Below are 18,652 nucleotides of genomic sequence, written 5' to 3' on the forward strand. Positions count from 1 at the left end.
AACAGACATCATGCTGGTAGTTTGCCTATTATTGGTTAAGAGTCTGGTCTTAATTCCTTAAATTAATATATAATTTCTTCATTAACAATACATTTTTCTTTCTTCTGCCCTCATGCCAAGAACCCTAAAGATTGGGGCACCTGGGTGGCTCAGTCGGTTAAGTGTCTGCCTTCAGCTCAGGTCATGATCCAGGAGTTCTGTGATCAAGCCCCGCATCGGGATCCCTGCTCAGTGGGAAGTCTGCTTCCCTCTTCTGCCCCTCCCCCTGCTCATGTTCTCTCTCTCTCATTCCCTCTCTCTCAAATAAATAAGTTAAATCTTGGAAAAAAAAAAAAAGAACCCTAAAGATGAGTACAGGGCAGCTCAGATAAAAGAAACAGGAGAGAACTAACACAACAAAATAGACAGTAATGCTTGATAAATGAAAATGTCTTGAAACAGCATCTACTTTTTCCCAACAGGGACTTATGTGGTCAGTAAGCCAAGCCAGCATTGGCCATGCCAACAGGATAGAATAATACTTACATTTGGGGCAAACTGTCTCTGTTAGTTGATAACTCTTTTAATCAGCTGTAAGGTGTCTGTTTTTCCTTGTCTGTTACAATCACACCAAAATGTATGGTCACCTGCTATTTACAGTGCGCATTTGTTCTCACAATCTCGTGCCACATTCTCAAATACCCCATGTCTACTGTGTCCCCAGGTTTCCTAGGTGGTCTCACATTTACCTACTTAAATTGTCCAATGTCTTTTCCTTATGATATGTTAGCCATTTAAAAATCTTCCCTAAGCTTCTTTGTTAAAGAAAAAAATAAATTCTCCATCTCTTAATGACATTCAGCATCAATATAATAGAGATTAATTTTAGTTTACTTTGCATCCTTAAATGTGTAAAAAGAGGAACTTTGAGCAGAAAAAAGAATCATAATGGTCAGCAATGATAGAGAAACTAGCCCTTATGAAACAATTGAATAAAATGAATTATTTTGCATGTATTTTTTGGAAAAAAATTAAAGATATTTAGAGATCTATACTTACGTTACATCTGTTGGAATAAATATAACAGTTACAGAAGAGTATAGATTAAGTTCCTTTCTACTCAGATTAGATTTCAAATAATAGCAAAGCCAAAATCCATATCTTTCAAAATTATGTTCTAATATTCTGAAGAAACGTCTTATGAAATCGTGCACCAGGAGTTCCATTTGTGTGGGGCAATATCAGGTGCAATTATGCAGACCACACTTAAGTTCTACACATTGAAGGAAGCTCATAAACATAGCCCTCGGGTGTTTGTTTAGAGATTCAAGAAGGGGGCGCCTGGGTGGCTCCGTCAGTGAAGCGTCTGACTCTTGATTTCGGCTCAGGTCATGATCTCAGGGTCACAGGACCAAGTCCTGGGTAGGGCTCGGTGTTCAGTGGGGAGTCTTCTTGAGATTCTCTCTCTGCCTCTCCCTCTGCCCCTCCCCCACCAAGCTCACACGCATGTGCTCTCTCTCTCTTAAATAAATCTTAAAAAAAAAGAAAAAGAAGGGAAACTCAGTTATGTACATTTTCTTGACTGAGGAGCAGCCTCAGTTTGGAAGTCCTTTGACCTTAAGTGCAAAAAAAGAGAGACATAAGGAGGAAGGAGAGGGAAAAACACCTCCATAGACATTCAGGTCACCTAAGTCATCGCTGGCAATGGTGGCCATGTTATCCTCACAAAGGGAGTCCTGGAGAATTTTGCAAAGGTAAGCTAGGGACTTGTGGGAAGTTTATGGGAATGAATGATATAATGATCTTCCCTCCCATACAGGCAGAAAATTGAAAAAGAATGCAGATGCCCCTTTCTTGGCTTCTGCCTTCTTCATTTTTCTCCCCTGAAATCTGTTCCTTCTTCTGTGCTTACCGCTCTGTCTACCAAAGTGAATAGTACTAATTGTCTGCCATAGAAACCTGGGAAGTTTCTTGAATATGACTTCTCACTCCCTTTCTTTTCTTTTCTTTTCTTTTCTTTTCTTTTCTTTTCTTTTCTTTTCTTTTCTTTTCTTATTTTATTTATTTATTTTTTTTATAATGATTTTTTATTATATTATGTTAGTCACCATACAGTACATCCCCGGTTTTCGATGTAAGGCTCGATGATTCATTAGTTGTGTATCTCACTCCCTTTCTAACATTCCATTTAATGTTCCTCCTCTAGCCATTCTTCCTCTGATACATCTCATGGAACCAGCCACCGGTCCTATAGCTACGCCCTAATCCAGGTCTGTGTTGGGGGTCTCCATACCAACAGTTTCACTCTTTTCTAGGCTGTTTTTCTAACTAATGATCTGTCTTACCATTCTCTTGCTTAAAACACTTCAGTAGTTTCCCATCCAGATGCCCTGCATGAACACTTTTCTGCTTGCCTTTCCAGCCCTATCTTTCCATCCACACACCTCCTGATTTCCTCTCCGGCTCTATAACTGTCTTTTATTTTATTTTTTTTAAGATTTTATTTATTTATTTGACAGAGAGAGAGACAACCAGTGAGAGAGGGAACACAGGCAGGGGGTGTGAGAGAGGAAGAAGCAGGCTCCCACTGGAGGAGGCTGATGTAGGGCTCAATCCCAGGACTCTAGGGTCATGCCCTGAGCTGAAGGCAGACACTTAACGACTGTGCCACCCAGGGGGCCCTATAACTGCCTTTTAGTCCCCGCTGTTCAAATGTGCCTCGCTGTCTTAGATGCCCTGGTCTTAGATCCATGCCCTTGCCTGCAATGCCCTCCCTTACTTGCAAGTGCTTCTCCTTCCTTTCACAGGACTAATTCCTACCCATCGTTGAAGTGTCAGCGGAGTTGTTACTCCAAACATCCTCCCCGCTGCCCCAGTGCCAAATCTAGATTAGGGGTCTCTCCTATATCCTACCACAGAAAATGAGAATTTCTCTATTTTAATCCTTATCACACTCTATTAGAATTGTTTGTCCACTTGCCTAGGTCCCAAGCCGACTGAAATGATGACTGTTTTCTTCTGTTAAAACATTTGTCCTTGCACAGCAGAGGACCAGATGTTCAATAAATGTTTGTTGAATAAAGAATTAGCTAAATGAGTTTGATAGAAAAAGGAAAATCTGTAAGAAAGATTGCTTAGCTATAAGAATGACTTAATAGTAAGATTCACTGTGCATTAGAATATATTACATAATTTTGAGAGCTACCTTGTTGGACGTTGTGATAGCCTAGAGACATAACTCAATTTGTTTAGCCTCTCTTGGCCGAAGATGTGTAAGAAAGTATGTTTTAAGCTATATAGTACTTGAGACAAGAAGAAATTGGTATTAATGGTCCTTAGTTATCAGGTAAGGTGGAGTTCCTTCTACGTCAATTGTTATAGTTAGAGTACTCTATCAGAAATTGTTCTCTGCCCTGTAGCTCTCACAATATGTTGTTGGAAACGAGGTGTTGCACATCTCTTAGATACAGGATCTCCTTAGGCTTATTAAATTTCGAGGTTAATGAATATTTTGACACTTTTACCTATACATATCATTAAGGCTTATTGCAATAGGTTTAAGATGACAGTCATAATAAACATATAGAGTACAATAAAAAGCACTTTTAATCTCGAAAGTGCTTTATAAACAACAGTGATCAATGCTATGGATGGATTAATAGCGTCAAACTGATTGAATCCTATTTCAAGGGCAATGGACGTATTGATGTCGGTGTTCCAGTGCAGAAGGAAGGCAGCAGTGGCAGCAGTGCGAAGAGCAGGCTCTGAAGTCAGACTCCGCACGGTTCAGATCTGGCTTCCCCACCATGCTGTGCACAGCGTGGCATGAATCCCTTCCCAGCCCTGGAGCTCAGTGTCTTCATCTGTAAAATGGATTACTGTAAGGTTTCAGTGCAGGAATCCCCCTAAAGGATCAGCACACAATATCTCTGTGGTCATTGTTACACATGCATTTGTGGTTGATGTTTTTTCATTCAGGATTTTCACATCATGTGCCTTTCCATTCATACATATATTTTATGTGCCTAAACCAAGTAAATCTCGACTCGACTCCTTTATAACTTCTCTCCACTACATATCTCTGAGAATCCGCTTCATTTTATTCAATCTGTGAACTTCTGACCTTTGTGTTTTTAGCTCCCTTTCTCTTTTCACGAGAGACGTAGATGCTCTTTATCTCATTTCTGCATGTCTGGTGGCTACCTTTACATTTTAACATGCACTTGTAAATCTAACTCTATTTCCTCTCCTTTCTTCATCATGTAGTCTTCTTAAAAACTAAGACGCTCTGCCTCACTACCAATCATTCCTCAATCTGTCACTTACCTTTTTCCTCCCTCTTCTTCATTTGAAATGCTTTCTTCAAGATTATCAATAATTTTCAAAATGAGACTTTACCTAGACTGTACCCTATGGCCCCTAAACAATAATGGCACCATTATATCCTTTTAACAATATGAAGAACCCAAATATATCTCACTAGGTTTTCTCTGCAATTTTCTGTGAACTGTTCTTTAAGATTTTTTGGCTGTGCTTTCTATATCTACCTTTAGATGAAAGCACTCAATCATTTTATCAGTCCATATGCAGATTTTTCTCAATTTCACCCCATCTGCCAAATGCTATGATTGGTATTTTAGAAAGAGTATTGAGCAAAACAGGTAGAGTCCCTAACCTTAGGGAGCTTAAAGTCTTGCAGCAAAATCATGCTTCAAACATGTAATTAGATAATTATAAGTGGTTTCTGTCTCCAGCTATGAGAGACAGAGCTGTGTCCAGCTGTGAAGGATATCAAAAAATCCTCATGCTGAGAGAAAAAGAAAAAGAAACTGGATAAAATTTCTTAAAAATATGGTTGTTTAAAGACATTACTGAGTAACTAGGACTGCAAGGACATGGGAGATGAAGGCCGAGAAATAAGGAAAATCATTTCGGTGAGACTTTATCTTTGCTTTTTCCTTATGTTTTATTTGCTAGTTCACCAAATTGCATAGTCTTAGGAAAATGAAAGCATGGCTTGAGGGACTGGAAATTAGAGTTCAGGGCCTACCAAGGAGGAAAGGTCTGGTAAATACGCCAGGCTTTCCATTGAAATCCTATCAGTAAGAGTAAAGCAGAAACAGACAGGTCTTCTCAAAACCTGAAGTAAAACCTCAAACATCTCAGCTTCTAATAGGATAAAGGTTGTCTGCCTGCCAAAAATATTTTAATATTTGCTAAAAGGAGATAACACCAACCAGAGTCCATAGTTTTTTATACATGATATCTTATAGTCAATCCAAAATCACTAGGAATACCAAGAAATAGGACCAAATGAGAATGAACCAACTCTGCTTCACACAACAACATGGATAAATCTCATGACCTATCACTGAGTGAAAGAAGCTAGAAACAAAAGAAGCTAGTATTCCATTTATGTAAGTTTCAAAAATAGAAAAATGGATCAGTGGTGGTAGGATAAGATGGTGTAATAACTCAAAGGAAGAGAAAAGGGAGGTTCCTGAGGTTGTGGAATTATTCTATACATTGTTCTGAGAGGTGTTTACCTTGTAAATGTCCACCAAAATGTGCCCTGATAATGTGTCCACTTTATTATTATGTTATACTTCAATTTGAAAAGTTGCCAAAAAAAAAGAAGAAAGGAAAGAAAAAAAAGATTTCAAGTATGCAGAGTCCAAAAGTAAGATGAAGAAAATTCCTAACAGATAACAGGAGCATTTAACCCACTCTGGAGGATTCATGGAGGCCTCCCAAAGGAAGAGTTTTATCATCTAGGAAATGCAGTTTGAGTTAGCTAGGCAAGAAAGGCAAGTAGCACATCCCAGATAGAGAAGGTGGCATGTGTAAGTGCCTTGGTATGGAAGATAACACGGTGTATGAACAAACATGAACAAACAAGCAAAACCGGGAGAATGCGATAAGGCCAGAGCACAGAAAGCAAGGAAGGAATGGTTTTTGATGGATTTGAAATAGTAAAAGGGGGCCAATATGCACTTTTTGAACCACCATATTTGGGATTTTTTTTAAATATTTTTTTATTATATTTTGTTAGTCACCATACAGTTCATCCCTGGTTTTTAATGTAAAGTTCGATGATTCATTCATTGTGGGATTTTGAACTTAATTTTATCATCTTTATAAGACCACTGCTCAGGCTGGGGGCTGATGCCCAGTATGTTTTTACTAAGGGTTTGCTACATTGAATTGACATTTTTACTAAGATTGTACATATACTTTTTATAGATTGACTGATTAAGAGTGACCATTTCATTCAATCATCTCTTAGTTTTGTCAACAGAATGTCTCACAAAATGTTAGAAGACCTTTGTAAGAATTAGCCTGAATAGGAGGTTAAAAAAAAACAAAAGCAAATTCTGAATTCTACCGCAAATCCTAATCGTTGGGGAAATAGCTAGAAATTTGCATTTTGACAAGATCTTAGTATTGACTCAGTTAGGCAGACATGTACTATATGACCCAGCCATTCCTCTTGGGAGTGTTTGTCTAGGAATAATGAAAGGATTTGTCTGTACAAAAGGCACACACATAAATATTCATAGCTATATTCACCATGGCCCCAAACTAGAAACAACACAAATATTCATCAATAGGTGAATGGATAAACAGACTGTGGTATGTCCATACAGTGGGCTACTACTCAACAGCACAAAGGAATAAACCACTGAGACAAACGACAACATGGATCAACTCTGTTGACAGGCTGAGTAAAGAAGACAAAGAGTACTTCATGGAAATTCTTAAAAAATACAAACTATTGTGACAAAAAGTGAGATGATTGCTTGAGACTGAGAAAGAGGGGATGATGGAAATGTTCTGTAGTAATCACAGTGGTGGTTTTGCAGGTATACACCTTTCAAAACTAATTGAACTGTACCCTGTAAATGAATGTAGTTTATTGCATGTAATTTATACTTCAATAAAATGGGTAAAAGAACTCCAGGTGATTCTTGCAATAATGAGAACCATTGATCTACATTGTGATGGAAAAATTGCTTTAACTTTATTTAGAGAAAAATCAACCAGTTTTTATGTTACTTAATTTACTGGTCCTGAACTCCTTTAGATAAAGACGTAAGCAGTGTATATACTTTAGATTAGGCTCAACACTGCAAATTTCACTGAAAGAAATTGGTATCTACTATCTACTTTAAAGTGTAGGAAAATGACTTTCACTAAACTATGCTGACAGCAAGAATCTGTACAATTTCAACAAAATAAGTTTTTTTTCTCTACAGAAAAGGATTTCTTCTGATCTCATTCACATTAGGACAGAAATTTTTATGAACACAGAGGGCAGTGGTTTGTCCATTTTTCAGGCAGTTTATCACAAGAAGAAACTTAATCAGCAGAAATATGAAATACACATTTGAGTGTGCAGTTGACCAATTCTCGCTTTGGTTCTGTTGCGCCTCTGCCATGCATTTTTCATAGCTCATATAATTGGTGTTAATGTGCTGTGCTATTAAGTTTAACCGAGAAAACTAGTTTGCTGAACACTGATTTCTTCTGCATACTTATAAATTCAGTAGTCAAAAAAATTAGAGAAATATAATTAAGTATTGCAAAATCAGTTTGACACTCGCTTAGCATGTGTTGAGTGGAGGCAGCAAGCAGCAGGCAAATCTGATGCTGTTCTCTCCTTGTTTACTTCATAAAACTGTGCAAATTAGAACTTTAATTTACAGAGCTGTTAATGCCTCATTAAAAACTTTCAGCAAGTGTCTTATTTTGAGTTTTCTTTTTTTCCCCCCTTGTGTCTAATATGCAACATTATCTCTGTTTGGTGGGCACGTGTAAGACAATACATGTAGGATTACTACTTATCTAAACCACGTGTATGAAATGAAAGGTTTTTAAACATCACATCTCAGGAAAAGATGCTAGCGGTGTCTGTTAGTTGCTTTCGAAAGGGATTAATTTCTCCATTTACTTTGTTCTCGCTGTTGTTGGTAGTGTCTTATGCACTAGACACTCTACTGGACAATGAGAGTATAGCTGGAATCTAGTAGACTTGTTTCCTGATCTCAAAGGCCTTATGCAGAATAGAACGCATGGCTGTTTGACTATTTTTAGCCATTATCGTATACTGCTATTTTTCTGCTCAATAGTGTGCTATAGCCAAAACTAAGCAATCAGCAATAATAAAAAATCCTCAAATACTAGATTAGAACTTAACCTTAAAAAAAAAAAAAAGAAAAGTTTGAGCTGTAGGCATATAGATTTGGCACTTGATTCAGACATCCAGTTTGCTATTGGTCTAGCACACAACTACTCCGTCTTACCGCATTGCCTCTGCCTCCTCCAAGGAACAACACGTGTGCCCTAGACCCTTGATCACTGTTAGGACAAGTATGAATGCCTGACCCAATGGAAATGATCTAATTCCCATAGGAATTTGGAACTGGAATTCAGAGCTAACCCATCGGTCTATCTTACCTCTTGAACATAACCTATATGTTATGAAATAAGAAGCAGAGATAGGTGTACTGCTGTGGGTGTGGGAGGAAATAGAGTACTAAAGCAGTTAAACAGAGACAGGAAGACAGAGAGAGGAGAAGTAGAAGGAAAACATTCCTGAAGGTTTTCCCACTCCCTATGCAAAGACCTTTCTTAGGCTGAGCTGTGTCTCTGGACTTGAGTTCCAGAACACACCATTATCTTTGAATAATAAGTTCCTTCTTCTGCTCAAGGTAGCTTGAGTCTGAATATGCAACCAGAGATTCTTAACTTAAAAGGAATTCACCACCATATGAGTAGAAGTTGAAGCCATGGGAATGTGTTCATTGATTTAAGGACAAGGATAGACCTTGGGGGGATAGAAGGTATCAGCGGATAGATAGTAAAAGACAACCAAGGAGGAATAGCTCAAATGAGGATAAAGGATCAACCTGAAAGTCAAGGAAAGATTGATGAATTCGGTAATGGTCACCAGTATAAAAGGTTGACCAGTGGCCAGGTGGGCGAAGAGCTGAAATGGGTGGTTAGATTGCATCATATGTATAACTCTCTGTCCTGCTACTTGAGTAAACTATTTTAAAAATATAGTTTATAATTTTTAGGCCCTTTCTGAAATTTCCAGTATAATGTAAGTTTCTAATATATACGTGATAACTGAGCAATCATAATTTCTTGAGGCTTATTTTCAAAAGATATGTATTCATTTTTGCCAATGATGTTCTTAAAGTTTTGGTGAAATGTTTTTTGGTTAGTTTGGCTTTGTATATTTTCAAGAGAAGTCATACTAAGGACATGTTTGCCAGGTATTTTTTAAAATCTGTAGTCCAGTATGCATAATTTATTCTGGGATGGTTAAAATTCTAGGAGAATCTTTTGCTCTTTCCTTGATCTTTCTTCCCTCTCCTCTGAAAGGGCTGTATTCAAAACTATGGGTTATTACTCATCTGAATAGCTAAGGGAGATTAGCTACATTGTTACTGATGCACTTGATATTTTCTCACTGCGTAACATTGTGGCAACAGATTCTTAGTCAGTCTGATAAGATAAAGTGTTCATAATACTTACAGGATAAAAGGGTATCATCACTACCTCAGATCCCTTTAAATCCAATCCCTGATCTGCATGAGATTACATTTTTGGCTCTCATTTACTAGTTCCCCCCAAAGGAAGTCCTGATGTAGCTACTGGGTTCCTGGCTTGTATTTTGACAGTAAGAACAGCAGGTAGGATTTTTTTCTGCTCAGCAGATACAATAGAAGATCAAGGCTTCCTGGGTTGTAGTCACTGACCTTGCCAAATCCTTTCATATTTTCTTTAGATTTGGTCCTGCAAAATCAAGTATTAAGCAAGTTTGACAGTCCAGCTAAATTCCATAAGGTCATCTATCACATTACATACAGTAATTGATTTTAAGTTAATTGGTCATGAGTTTCATGGTTTGTGTTTCTGGTTTTCTGGTGGCATTTCCAGAAACTTCCATGTAAATAAAAAGATATAGAAATAAAATTCAATAAAAACTTCTTTTACCTGTCATTCTAATTACTTGGTTTTAAAAGGCTAATTTTACTGTGTTTGTGTGTTTTCTAATAATCCCAGAGGAGTCAGCTGTGGGTTTTCTACTCCTCATGTTTCTTTTTTTTTTTTTTTTTAAGATTTTATTTATTCATTCGACAGAGAGACAGCCAGCGAGAGAGGGAACACAGCAGGGGGAGTGGGACAGGAAGAAGCAGGCTCCCAGTGGAGGAGCCTGACGTGGGGCTCGATCCTAGAATGCCAGGATCATGCCCTGAGCCGAAGGCAGACGCTTAACAACTGAGCCACCCAGGCGCCCCCCTCCATATGTTTCAATCATAAATGAAGGATCATATTTTTCATCAAATAAAAATAAATAAATATTGATGTAGGAAAGACATTAGGGTTCAAAGCTGACACCAAGAAAGAATTCTTGGGATGTCTTTGGTGCAAAAGGTGGTTTTATTAAGGCAGAGGGACAGGACCCGTGGGCAGAAAGAGCTGCACTGGGGTCATGTGGAGTGGACCATTATATACTTTCAAGTTGGGAGAGGGTTAGGAATAGCGTAAGTCTCTAAGGAATTTTGGAAGCAAGGTTTCCAGGACCTTGAGGGGGTTAGCTGTTGTTGGGGAAAAGGTCATTTATTACCGTCTAATAAAACCTTAGTCATGAGACCCTTCAGATGTATATGGGTGGGCCAGATGCTTGGGGGATGATTGCCAACTTGTATCTTGGGGGCTTAGAGATAAAGGAAGTTTCCAAAGGATTTTTTATATGTTAAAGTAGACTTACAGGATCCTGGTTTTGGGGGGAGTGTCGTCAGACTAGGATTGCCTTTGCCCTTAGCAAAGTATTAACATTGAGGCAGTTGAGTCCCTAGAGGAATGTCACTCTGTCTGTTTCAAGGACTTGTCAATGGGCTGTAGATAGTAAGGAAATTTAATAATTTTTCTTCTGCCTTTGTTTCCTATATCAAATATTACCATTTGTAGGTACAAGTTATATTCATGGAACCACTCTCTATTCGTTAAGCACATAATATTTATGAAATGCTGCCCTAGGTAACGTGACTAAAGGAAAGATTAGTAAGTCAATTTTACTAATTCTTGTCCTAGGGAACTCTAATTTACACTAGTTAACATCTTAGAAGTCCGTTGTGTGATGCTGTTAAAAAAAAAATAAAGAAGAAGAAGAAGGAAGAAAAAAGGCAACTGCTACCTTGTGTTGTATTAGCAGAATTGTCAAGGATAAAATAAATAGTGCGATTATTGGACTCTGCTTGGCAATCCTTAGCCCTTGATAGGAGTACCATGGTCCATTTGGGATGGCACACTTTTTAAACCATAGACAAATTTGCCAGAGGTTTCAAAAGAGAGCAACAAAAAATGATGAAGGGCTTTGAAAATGGGGCCTCTAAGAAAAGGCTGAGAGACCTGAGAATGTTCAATCTTAAGGAGAGAAGGCAGAGGGGACACATGATAACTGTTTACAGATGCATAAAGAGGTGTTATGGAGAGGAGAGGGACCTATTTTTCTCATTAGTCAACACAGACACTTCAAGAAGTAATGGGTTTAAAACACGTGGGGGAAAATTCAGGTTAAATATTAGATTAAATTAGGTAAAATTTAAATATTTAAAATTGTATGATACCAAGTGTAATTAAGCCGTGGAGTTAAAATTGGCAGATGAGTGTTAAGATTGAAAACAAATGAGTTCCGAATCCAGGGGGTTAATAATTAAAAGAGTTTACATTTGCATTAAGTGTTAGCATATTTCAGATACTCCTGTATTGTTTCACTGATCTCTCAACAATCTTAGGAAATAGGTGGGGTATCAAATGGTTCTCCAGCTAAGGAAATGGAATTTCATTTAAAAAAAAAATATTTATTTATTTGAGAGAGAGATAGTGAGAGAGAGAATGAGCAAAAAGGAGGGGGGGAAGCAGACTCCCCACTGAACAGGGAGCCCAATATGGGGCTCGATCCCAGAACCCTGGGATCATGACCTGAGCCAAAGGCAGACACTTAACCAACTGGGCAACCCAGGCACCCCAGGAAATGGAATTTCAGGGAGGTTAAATGTTGTTGCTTCCCTCCATCCCTACCCCAATTAGACAAAACTGATAAGTGGTTTGGGAACAGACAAGCAAGAGTAGAAGCCAGTTTTTCAGATTTTTTGTGCCATCTTGTTACCTTTCATTTATGATTTTGATTGTGGGAATTAGTTTTGAATCAGTTGGGTTTTTGTGGGGGGGGTTGGGTTTTTTTGTTTGTTTGTTTTGTTTGTTTGTTTGTTTTGGCTTTTAAGGTACCAAACATGCCCCATGAGTCTCCATTTTTCATATTAGTTAGCTGAGATGAGAATTGGTTGATGCATAAAATAGAGACCAACTAACAATTTTGTTTATATGAAAGAACAAGAAATACAATTGATCCTCTATTTTATTATATCTATTCTATCTGTCTCCTGCTGTATACAACTAGAGAATAAGTTCAGCATTTTGGATTAAGTTTTGAGAAATCATTGCCAAACCAAATATAGTCTCTAGAGGTAGTGTGTTATGGTAAGATTCTGCCTTTACCATTACTGGGTGGTGGAGATATTTCAATTTCACCTTTTATGAATTTCATATTCCTCATCTGTAGAATGAAAACTGTAATATCTCTGTTTTATTGCCAGACTGACAATGAGGATCAAATGAGAAAACAGATGTGAAAGCATCGAGATCCGTTCAAAGAAATAAACTATAAGCTGTAACTTAGCATCAACTTTGAGTGGGGGGTGGGGTAGGGATTTATGTTGTTCTGTGTCAGAACATGTCAGATTCTCAGATCTCAAAAATACAAGGAACTCAAAATCCAGTGGAGGAGACAGACTTGCAGACTAATACAATACAGTATAAGGAGAGTTATTTTCCCAACAGAAGGAGGTAGCTGATACCAATATGTTACCAAGAAAAGGCCACTTGATTGGCTGCCAAGAGCCTCATGACATCTGGGAAAACTTTTTGGGCTCCTTGAACCAAATTTGAACACAAATAGTGCAGAGAAGTAATTCAAGAGGCAGGCTGTATTGAAAGGCTCTTTGTATGTATGCTGAGTCTGATGAGGGAATGGAGGAGATTTAAGGAAAATTCCAGCCTCTGTAGACTCCTGCCATGCTCAGTAGGGTGCCATCGTCCCCCACAGAGCCCAGAGTACCCCCCAGCGGCATTCCTGTAGGAAGGCTGCAGCAGGGATGCTTACTAGGATACAGAAAAGCTTAATGGCCCCCTGCGCATAATGTTGAAAGAGGCTCTAATTTTTGTTTTCTTCTGAGATTAACGTGTGTATATTGCAGGTTCAAAATGGTAAGAATCTTAATTAGAGTTGCAGGAAGTTGCATAATATACTCCATGTCTTACTTTTTTCAGCACATCAAGTAACAGAATCTATTTGCCATATTATGAAGGTTGATGGAGAAGGAAAACTGTAATTTGAGTCAATGGGATCTCTGCCCCACCCCCATTTTTTTTAAGTTAGTCACAGAGTTTAAAATGCAAAGAAGTAAATCTCCCAAGGGAGCAATTCTCCTTCATCTGTGGAGGAAAGACATATGTTGTTACTGATGAAACCTCTGTCATGGAAGCAGAACCAACCCCAGGACCAAACTGGAGCAGGTCTGGCACCTTTGGCAAGCCTGCAGCCCAGCTCAGCGCCCCCGCCCTCCTCGGGAGCCTGGGGCCATCAAGTCTACGCAGGGTTGCTCGGGCCGGTTCTGGAGACTATTCCCCAAGGCCTGCTCCTCCATCTGATCCCCTTGGGTCAGCTGCCTGACTCTCTTAAGCTAAAATGTACCTGTCTTGTGGGCCATCCCTGCGGGCCCCTGATCTGGACAGTAGGCCGATCTGACAGATGTCACTTTGCTAGTATGTCAATGGTAGCAACATGTTTCTGGGCCTTTCTTGTCCGCACTAGGACTGTAGGCTCACTTATGCAGAGGCCTTCTGGGGATAATTTCAGAACTCAAAACATGAGATTGGAGGGCAGCTCTGTGGGAGAGAGGGTTTGGGACGACCAGGCCTTATTATGGCTCGATTCATATACCCACCCACATGGGAAAGCTTTTCTTTCTTTTTTCTTTCTTTTCTTTTCTTTTTCTTTTTTTCCTTTTTTTCCCTTTTTTTCTTTTCTTTTCTTTCTTTTCTTTGTTTTCTTTTCTTTTCTTTTCTTTTCTTTTCTTTTCTTCTTTTCTTCTTAACAAGTATTTATTGAACAGCAACAAATTACCAGGCATTGTGTTAAAGTATAAAGATGCCTAAGCAAACAAGGCATAATCCATGACGTTAAGAAGCCGAGGAGGTACGGCACTCTATATAAATATTTCATATAGATCACTCAGCTTCATGCAGAATATTTACTGAACATCTACTATGTGCCAGGCACTATTCATGCCACTAAGGAACAAAGTAAACAAAATCCCTGCCTTCATGGAGACTAATGAGCCTCAGCAGGTGACCAGGAATTCATGTTAATGGTTTTTCTATTCAGCAAAATGAAAATCTTATTTTCCTAAAGTTTACTATCAAATTATTATTTCTAAACCTCATGTTAAGAAGCTCAAATTGTCCAACAACAACAACAAAAAAGAAATTCTAATTCCCTTCGATCACATTTGATAAGGATTAGAATAACCTTACTGTTTTATTTTAAATACATTTAGAGCAACATTTATTTGAAGGAAATTCATTTTGAATTTTTCATAAAGTTGGTTAATTACCTTCTAATTAATTTTGCATGTGTGTTCCCCCAAATTGGGAAGAGTAAAGTGTTGGAGTGTGATTCTGCAGAGCTTTTTTTAAGTAAAGCATGAGATCAGATCAATGCTCATGTAAATTAGGACTCGGGAAAAGTACTGAACAGCAGGATCATATTATCAAAAATCTGGCTGATAGGTTTTGAACTCACTGAACTGAATCTATTTAGAAGTACGTTTTAGGAAGCCCAAATAAACATCAACACTATGGTCTGTTCTAACTTAGGATCTTGCTTTGTCTATTTTCCAGGTGATAAAACACTGACTGTTATTAGTGTTACCATCAACCATATTGAACAGTCAATCTGTAAGCTAATAGCAATACACAGGCATATAGTCCTAGGACTGGAAGGAAAGAAAATGAATTTTTATCTTTTTTTTTCTTCTATAAAGGGGGAAAAATATTCAACACCTAGAGTCAGCTGTGACTCAAGGGTCCATTATAACTTCAAGATTTTTTAACAGCCTGTGCCTAGGGCATGGGAGATGAATTTTGTTTCAAAGTGGTGACATGGGCAAATGTAAGCCCCTGGGAGCAATTTCAGGCAAGTTGAGAGTCCAATCTAAGCAAAAATGGACAGAACGTGGGAGATGGAATTCCACACTTACTTCCTGACCTTGGCTGATATTCCTCAGCAGTTGGTAATTAAAGGAGATAGTGAAGCGAAGAAGAAGAAGGAAAAGGGGGCAAGATAATCAGAATTGGACGAATGTAGATAAATAATAAGGTAGGGCAAAAATAGCTGGCACCACTAAACTTTGTGTTAAGGTGGCCTTGGGATATGGGGGCTGTAGGTTTGGTTCAGCAAGAGGAAAACCATGTATACTTTTTAAAGTTTATTTATATTGCCTTTTAACCAGGAAAATCCATCAGCTGTTTTGGTTTCCTGCCTCTTTTATCCTTTTGCCATCCCAGCCTTGCATTGTCTTCCTGAAATCTTTCTGGGCAGATGACTGCACTGTCGCCATGCCTGCTCCTTTCATCAGAGAAGGGTATTCTGCCCTGAGTCACAAGCAGGAGAAAATAAGGTTATATAACATCTACATGTTCTTGCTAGAACAGAGCCGAATAAAAATTAAAAGTCCATCAAGTGATCAGGTAGAAGTCAATAAAAAAGGTCATTAAAAAGCAAGATGAGCCAAAAGAAAGGAGTTGATATTCTGGAAAATGCCAGGAAAAAATAAAAGGCAGAAAAAAACAGTGTGGCAAGATCTTCCTCCCTGTGGCCTCGGGGAAGTGCATGATAAAAGTAATGAAGCCCATCACCCATGAAAAAGGGTATAGTTGACTCAAGAGAGGTACTGACTATGTTAACAGTCCTGGTTCTTTAACCGAAGACAAAGGTAGCAGATTTTTGTTTTACTTTGGCAAGCTTTTGCACATGCTGAGCCAAAACGGTTTATTTATTTATTTGTGGTTTGAGTCCACTGACTGCTGCATTTTTGAGCAATACAAAGTGTTGATGAGCTTACTTGAACAACTGTGTGTTAAGAGGTCTGCTAGGTACTAGCCATTATCCTATACAAAGATTACTAATGTATCCTATGGGTTTTCAAAACATTTACAATCCGGTAACAATATGAGATTAATTTTTACATATGGTTTTCATATAGCAATCTGATTCTGATAGAGTCACATTTTCTCTACATCTCATACACCAAAACAGTCTTTGGGGAAATGACTTAAAGAAAACTAGAATGAACCTGTAAATGTTTCAGAAATGCTTTATCAGAGGATTTGACTCCCCATTATGTTAAAGCACACATCTTTTCCTTTTTCAAATCCCAAATATGTTATCTTTAATTGGTGTAAGCCAACCATATTAGCAAAATCTGTGCACATGTGAAAACTTAGCTTGATCAAGATTGCTGTGGTAAACTGATTGCCGTTTGATTCTGTAAACATATAATTTCTTATTCTGAATGAAATGCTGTAAGTAAAATGAATAGGGCAAAATAGTCACTTATTATTTAAATTTGGATTAGTAGTCTGACCCTCTCATAACTCCAAATGGTCATACTTTCCCAGTTCAAAGAAACAGATTTCACATGCCAACAAAGAGGTTTATAAGAATTGGGTTAGAGATTTTAAGAAGTCGAGGTTGTGGGTTCTGAGGCCTTTGTGCCTCATAATTCTCAAGTCTGATTTCTTCTTGCTTCTCTGTGGGGTCATTCATTCTATAGATGAGTCCTAATCAAAACAAATTATATGACTGTTTCTCTCTGGGATGACTCTGCATTGAATAATACTTTGTTTTTAAAAACTTTATATCATATAGTACGATTTTTAATATTCTAAATTTTAAAAATAATTTATTGTGCAAAGCATAGTCCTTTATCTTATGGCACTTATGGCAGTACTTCATATAACTTAGTATTTATTCTTATAATCATTGATGTGTTCGTTTGCTAGGGCTACCCACAAACTGGGCAACTTAATAACAGAAATGTGTGGTCTCACAGTCCTGGAGGTTAGAAGTCCAAGATTAAGATGTTGGAATGGTTGATTTCTTCCAAAGGCTGTGAGGGAGAATCTCTTCCAGGCCTTTCCCCCCGCTTCTGCTGGGTTGCTGTCAGTCTTTGATGTTCGTTGACTTTGGCATCACCCAGTCTCTGCCTACCTTCACATGATACTCTCCCTTCGTGTGTGTTTGTCTCTTCACATGGCAATCTTTTTTATAAGGACACTAGTCATATTGAAGGAGGGACCCATTCTACTCCAATATGAGCTCATCTTGACTAATTACATCTTATTAAGACCTTATTTCCAAATAAGGCCATATTCTAAAGTACTGGGTGTTAGACGCAACATATGAATTTGGGGAAACACAATTCAACCCATAGTAATTACTCTGAGTAACTGATGAGAAAGCAAAGAGTTGGTTTGGTACAGAAAGAGATAACTTCATCAAAAGAGAAACAAACAGACACACGACACCCCAATTCCTCACATGTAATTTATTTAAGAGAAAATTATGAATTTGCAAACAAAAATGTGGTATGGTAAGGTAACTACAGCAATTGGATGATGTATCAAAAGCTCTAATAACTAGTATTTATTCAGAGATTCTGTGTATTTTTACTTGACATTCATCCTAGAAAATGCAGCATAATTAATTGGGCCATTTATTTTAGCATGAGGTTTCTTATATTTGTAGTGATAGCATAGCGATCTTGTTTTAAGTTTCCCTAGGAATGCTTGGGTGCAGACATTAATAGCATGGAGATAATGGTTTCATTAGCAACTCCTGCTGATTTTAGTATACTCACAGCAACAACCACAATTCACCAACTTGAGCTATTTTTCAATGTTCTTCTAAATAACTTCATGATTGTACTAATATGGAAGAGCATTGTTTGATCCTAACTGAACATACACAATTGTCTTCACAGCTATTACAACATGATAATCACATAAAATACATAAAATGCTGAACTTCATGTATTTCTTTATAAGTATACTAAAGACTAATGATTCATAGTCTTTGTTGTTCATTACATAAGGAGAACAATTTTGGGCTATAAATGCAGAATCCCAAAAAGCCAAACTTCTAGTCATTTTCTTTTGTCTTTCTGCTAGTCACTGTGTTTATTCTAATAAGGCTTACCATGTTGAGATGTTGTATATCTTCCTAAAGACTGATGAGTACCACATTGAATATGTACCAATCTTGTACAATTGTTTTCATATGTGTGCAAACCCAGTGGAAAAGTTATTCATTGACAGTAGTCATTTTCCCACTTGGTGCATTTTCCTAACTGTATAATATGGGAGTCACAGTAAGTCATTATTAAGATCCCCCTTTAGCTCTAACGTCTATGATGTTTTTGTTCATGATGATAAACCCTTTCGTCAGCATGAGTTTATTGCAGTCACAATCAGAAAT

The 18,652-nt window shown here is 37.9% G+C and overlaps 1 protein-coding gene across 1 annotated transcript in view; it reads left to right on the forward strand.

The window, feature by feature from the left end:
- USH2A (usherin) overlaps window positions 1–18,652 on the forward strand; it is a 676,006-nt gene that overhangs the window by 210,445 nt on the left and 446,909 nt on the right. The window lies entirely within an intron of this gene.

This window comes from Ursus americanus, chromosome 2 (genome assembly GCF_024610735.1).
Source record: "Ursus americanus isolate L20-20 chromosome 2, mUrsAme1.1.p, whole genome shotgun sequence".
NCBI classification, from domain to species: domain Eukaryota; kingdom Metazoa; phylum Chordata; class Mammalia; order Carnivora; family Ursidae; genus Ursus; species Ursus americanus.